General features: G+C 35.8%; 1 pseudogene; it reads left to right on the plus strand.

The window, feature by feature from the left end:
• The first annotated feature begins 6076 nt into the window (after positions 1-6076).
• On the plus strand, positions 6077-6214 carry LOC116630373 (annotated as a pseudogene).
• Positions 6215-6787: the final 573 nt, after the last annotated feature.

Raw genomic sequence — 6787 nt, forward strand, 5'->3', positions numbered from 1 at the left:
GCTTTATTTTTCCCAATCTTTCTTGTTTTCTTTTTTTTTAAAAAAGATTTTACTTATTTAAGAGCGAGAGAGAGAGAGAACATGAGTGGGAGGGAGGGGTAGAGGGAGAGGAAGAAGCAGGCTCCCTGTTGAGCAAGGAGCCCAACACGGGGTTCCATCCGATCCCAGGACCCGAGATCATGACCCGAGCCTAAGGCAGCCGCTTAACTGACTGAGCCACCCTGGTGCCCCTCTTGTTTTCTGATATATGTATTTAAAGTCAGTCATTCATTTTAAAGAATTTCTTAATTTCCCTTAAAATTTTTCCTCTTCTTAGGGTTGTTAGTTATTTTTAGTTTCTAGACTTTCGGGATTTTTTTTCCAGCCATTTTTTTTAAGTGCTTATTCTTAATTAAATTGTTAAATGATGAAAGAACGTAATTTACATTACATGGATTCTTTGAAATATATGGAGCTTTCTTTATGACTTAATTCTTGGTTAATTTTTGTGGATATTCCATATGTGTTTGAAAATACAGTTGACTCTTGAAGAATGCAGGGGTTAGAAGTACTGATCCATACAGTCAAAAATCTGTATTCAGAGGCGCCAGTTGGAAGAGCATGTGACTCTTGACCTTGGGGTCATGAGTTCGAGTCCCACACTGGGTATAGAGATTACTAAAAAAAAATAAGTAAACTTAAAAAAAAAAGTATATAAATTCTGACTCCCTAAAAACTACTGTTGACCGGAAGCCTTACTGAAACAGTTTATAAACATGTAGATATTGTATTCTTACAGTAAAAGTAAGCTACAGAAAAGAATATGTTACTAAGAAAATCATAAGGAAAAGAAAACATATTTACAGCACTGTAAAAGTTTTTTTGAAAAAAATCCACTTATGAGTGGACCTTCACAGTTCAAACCTGTGTTGTTCATGGGTCAACAGTAATATGAGTTCTCTGTTGAGTGTAAGATTCTGTATCTTCATTTCAATTTATTAAACAGGTTATAATTTTATATAATTCTGATTTTTTGTTGGCTCGTTCTATTAGTTTTTAGAAGGATGACTCAAACCTCCAGTTTCAATTGACTTATTATTGATTTCTCCCATAGTTCTTTCTGCTTCCATATATATTTCAAAGGTATATTGTTTGTGGCTAATATGTTCATATCATTACAGTTTATTGGTATATTATTATTTAAAAATTATTTTTAACTTTAAATTCTACTTTGCTATCATGGATTTTTTTAAAGGGGACTGGTTCATATATGCCTGATACACCTTTTTCTGTCCTTTAACATATGGCTTTTATAAACATATTTGAGGTAGGTTACTGAATCCCCCCCACACACATAAAGCCACAGCGGGTGTTACTTACAAACACCTGAAGGTCTACATAGTAAGTGTATAGCTTCATAGAGAAAGGTGAGATTACATAATGATTTTGAGCTAGTCACATAATCTATGCTCTTCCAGCATGTTCCAGATACAAGCTCAGTTTCTTATTTATCAGTTCTAATGGATCATTGAGAATATGAAAAGGTAAAGGGGCAAAAGAGGTAGTTAATAGTACCTTGGGCTGTCTGCTTTTAGAACAGGAGCATAGGCCTTACTCAGCTCATAAAGCTTTGTCTAGGGAATTTTTGGTTTCTTTGTTGTCTAGCTGTACTTGGCCAAGCACTAAGATTGGAACAGAAAGCATCTAATTTTGTCCATATTGACAATGATAACTCAGTATCCACAGAATAATGGGAAACCATTAGAATCCACCTTTTGGACTGAACCAAATAACACACCTAAATGACTCAGTTACTGATCTGATTCACTGTGAGCAGAAGGTGATGGCAATCACAGTTTTGGAAACTTGCTTAGGGTTGGTCACTGTGAGATCAACTCCCACCACCTGGGAAACTATACCCTGGGGAACTTCTTTCAAGTTTCCCAGTCACCTTCATCAAAGGGATGTTAAACGGACAACACCACTACACCACTGAGCCAGCCTTAATGAAAAACTTAAGCAGGTCAGATAGCTAGTCAGATGTCGTATATCAACTGGAGTTAATAGGAGAGTTGAAATCCAAGTCATATGTCCAACATGGGAAGAATTAGAGGTACTTTCATCTATGTCAGCAATGCTATCCGTGTACACAGTCTTCTAATGAAGATATTCTTCAGCAGCTCCGGGGCTTCATTATTCCCTAGGATGTTCAGAGGAAAACCCTTCATGCCCCATATTGGTAGCATCTTTCCTTATTCCTCTTGATGACATTCTTTCGATTCTGTTACACCTTGGCTCCAGTGCATGTGGCTTCCTTGAAGTTTGCAGCACTGATAGGGAAGAATTATGAAATGCTGCATAGTGAGCTTGTTGCTGGTGAGAGGGATCCTTGATCATACTGAAAACTGGAACTGGCTAGATAACACCTGAATGGCCAGATTAGTCAGTAATGAGATGGGAGAGGTTTTTAGCTCCCTTTTTAGCAGTTTTGGCTTTGACAACCACGGGCAAACCTAGTGTGACAATTATTCTATTTAAATTCCTTCTCAGTGCCAATTTGTCATCAGTTTGTTAATCTCCTATTCATAACATTGTTTCTTGTTTATCAGGCAGTCCCAGTAGTTTTACTGATATGTTCAACAGACCTTGAGGCACTTTCCCCCACGTAAATCATTGTTTCCCAGAGTTTGAGGGCCTTATATATGCCAATTGAGATGCTCCTAGGAGTGGGAGATCTGAAGAGAATTTTTCTGATATAGAGCTCAACCTCAGTACTGAGGTTTCTAGAAAGCTTTAGCAACGGTCTTGACAACAGATATGGTGAAATCAGGGTGTAGGTTCTGGATGCTCAGTAAAGGTACAGAGTAGTGCTACATACTCCAGTGGGGATACAAAGCTTACCCATGTATCTCTCTGAGAAAAAAAAAAAAAATCTCTTTTTAGGAAATATATTTCAGAAATTGTTGTCTTTTTTAATCCAATCTGAAAATTCCTGTCTTACAAGCTGTGAATTTAACCACTATCATTAATTGAAATTATTGTAGTATTTGGAATCTTTTCTGACACACCTTATTTAGAGTTTTGTAATTGCCATACTCTTTTCTTCCTTTTCTATTTCCCATAGGATAATGCAAATTATCTTCTGCTGATTTGAAAGTTACATGTTATTTTTGTTTTTTATCTCTTCCTAAAACCCATATGGTTAGACTCAATTTTCTCCACCAATTAATTAAGCTTACCAATAAATGTCTTGTCCCAAACAAGATAAGGACCTTAATTAGCATCTGCCTATTTCTTTCTGTTCTGCCTCAGCCCTTCACCTGGCCACGTTGGTGTCATCTAGCATTTTTCTTCAGAATTGATATACATATATTTTTAATTTTTCTTTCCTGTTCTTTTCCTTGAGTCAATGCTTAATTAATTGCTCTCCTTTTTAAAAAATATTTTGTTGTTTTTTTCTAGGGTTTCTCTCTTGATTAAATACTTCTCCCAAGAGTACTTTCAAAAAAGATTTTAGAGTAATGAACTTTTTGTACCTTGGTACTGCCAAGCTCTCACATGTGAATGTAGTTTATCTAGATGTAAAAATCTATGTTACAGTTTATTTTGCTAAAATCCTTTGAAAATAGTACTCCATTACCTCCTTGCATCAAGGTCCTGGGCACTACTCTTGCCTGCAGCTGTTTCCTTCAGCTTTAATTATCGGGCCAAAGAACTGGGGTGAAGGGAATGGAGGGGAAGAATGAATGCTCAGAGCATAGCCTTCTTGCCTGCATTTGTTGTTATATGCTACCATGTCATTACCCAGAAGGCACTGAGCTGATGCCATTGTTTTTCTGCCCTGCAGAGGCAATGGGATGGGAAATGATGGGTCAGAACAATGTGGGAGAGAGAAAAGGGCAACTCTTCCTCCAACCAAACCTCTATTCCTGATGCTTAGCCCTCTTCATCTGTAGGCTATCATTCCCTGCCTTCCTTCCTTCATTCCCTGTCATTCCTTCCTTTCACTCCCTTCTCCTCTCTCCTAGACACACACATAGCTTTTGTATTTCAAAACAGGTATATACAGCCTTAGAATAAAACTTTTGTAAATATCCTCAGATGATTCTGAGACACTGGGAAGTATTTAAATCTTTGGAGCATAGATCAAATGTATTTGTTCATGATTGAGCAGGCAATAATTGGATAAGAGAAAATGAGAGAAAGCAGGTACAGGAGTATCTGAGGCTGAAAAAAGAATAAAATCAAGAGAGAGAGCAAGGCAGACCAAAAATCTGAGTACGAAGTTTCTCAGAATGAGGTCCAAAGCCTGTACCTGTTATGCATTCACTATTTTACCTTTATTATGAAAGTAGGTGAACTTGCTGGATCTATTTCCATGAAGAACTGTAAAATTAATTGGAAGGTCTAGCTACTTTTGATAGCTGTTCCCCAGCTCAAATGTAAGGTCCCTAAATCATCAGAGAACAAGATCCAATCTTTAACCTTTTAACTAGAGTGTCAGATTGAAAAGAAACTCTCAAAATAAAATGGAGAATGGAATACAAGCCATTTTGAGGAGTATGTCTGTCCTAATGGCATAGACAGATGAGGAGCAAGGTGTGTCTTTAATTCAGGGAAGAACAGATGATCAGAGGTCTGGTGATATAGGACCTAGGAGGCCATTATTGTCAGCAGAGGAGGGAGGCTACTAAAAGGAGGCTAAGAAGACTTAGATGGTTAACAGATCTACAAGACATCTTGGGTACTTCCTGATCTTGAAAGAAAGATTTAGAAGCTAGGTTCTCATGATTTTGCTGGTAGAGTTGAATCAGAGCATTATTCTATTATTACTATTACTGTGACAGCATCTAACCACTATCATTGCTCTCCCCTCTCCCCTCCTCCACCAATCTACTTATGTCTTTCAGTTTGGACATACAGAATTTCAGACTAAATTAATTATATTAGGTATTCATCATTTTACTGTGATATCTATCTATCCAACTATCTATTTACATAGAGATTATCTTCTTTTTTTAAAGATGTTTATTTATTTAACAGAGATAGAGAGAGAGCACAAGTAGGCAGAGTGGCAGGCAGAGGGAGAGGGAGAAGCAGGCTCCCCGCTGAGCAGGGAGCCTGATGTGGGGCTCGATCCCAGGACCTTGGGAGCATGACCCGAGCCAAAGGCAGATGCTTAACCGGCTGGGGAGGGACAGAGAGAGAAGGAGAGAGAGAATCTCAAGCAGACTCCCTTCTGAGCACAGAGCTTGACCTCATGATGCTGAGATCATGACCTGAGCCAAAAAGCAAGAGTTGGACACTTAACCAACTGAGCCACCCAGGTGCCCCAAATATAAATATATTTTTTTAAATTTTATTATGTTATGTTAGTGACCATACAATATTTTCTAAAAAATAAAAGAATATTCATTGATAAAAAAGTAGCTAAATAAAGATAAAGGAAAAAATCCTTATCACATCACACTGCAGTGGAATACTGAAGGTGGCACAATCTATCTTAGTTGTTTTAAGCCACTCCCCATTTTCTTTAATGTGAAAAATTCATTACTATGATTTTGGATTTCACATAGCAGCTAAGCTTTAAGAAATTACAACATGTCAAGTTTCTATGTAATATAAAGAAGAACATCTATAATTATCTGAGAAGAACATTAAAGTTTTATAGGCTCAAATCCTCTTCCAAGTATCTGCATGAGGCCAGGTTTTCTTCATATAATTCAACCGAAACAAACATTATCACAGCAAAATGAATACAGAAAAAAATGAGAATCCAGCCAACCTTTAAGCCAGACATTAAGCAGATTTAAAAAAATGTAAACAATGCCACTCTTTCCAAAAAAAATGTTTTTGTTTTGGAAAATATAGTTATTTTTCATAAAATATATTATTTATGCTAACAATAAAATGGGTTATTTTTGATGAATAGATGTCTTAAATTTTTCTCATCTTGTTAAAATAATGATTGGTATAATCCTCACAAACATAAATTGAGCTCTTTGAGGTCCCCAGTTTTAAGAGTGGAAAGGGGTCCTTGACCAAAATGTTTGAGAACTACTTAATTATTTCATTGCCTTTGAATTGTAATTGGGGAAAGACTATACTTTCAGGGATCATTTCTATAGTTTGTTACTAGAGAAGTTTCTCTGAATGTGAATTGTAATTGAGGAACCTGTGATACAAAATGGTTAGATGACTTGATCCAAGTCACAGAGCTAGTCATTTTCACAGTTTGGGAATTTTAAATATTTTTTTAAATTTTATATTTTTATTTTTATATTTTTATAACTATTTCATAAAATAAATTACATTTATTTAAGGTAAGTATAAGGATCTTTTGATATTTTAAAATCCTTTCAAAAATTCCATACAATGCACCTTATGAAACTATACATTTCAAGTTCCAATTTCTTTGAGAAAGATTAATAGTACCATCCTTTCAGAATCAGAGTTACATCATACATAAGTTGACAATTCTTTTCCCAGTTCTGTTATTTTGTTGAGTTCCACAGGATCTCAAGTAAATGAGTACTAATAATATCAGAAAGTTTTTTCATTTCAAATAAGGAATGTGTCTGCAAAGTTCTATTTATATATTCATATACACACATAAACTTTATAAGTTTAAAGTTTATAAGGTATAGTTCATTGATTTTCTACTAAGGTTTTGAGGCTATCCTGAGATTTCTAAGAGTCTTACTCTAAAAACACAATTTAAAACTTTTTGAGACAATTTTTCCAGTCTAGCTAAATTCCAAATTTGTCTTTAACTCTGACACAATTCCCAAAATTAATTTGTCCTATG

This window comes from Phoca vitulina, unplaced genomic scaffold (genome assembly GCF_004348235.1).
Source record: "Phoca vitulina isolate PV1807 unplaced genomic scaffold, GSC_HSeal_1.0 scaffold3, whole genome shotgun sequence".
Lineage (NCBI taxonomy): Eukaryota > Metazoa > Chordata > Mammalia > Carnivora > Phocidae > Phoca > Phoca vitulina.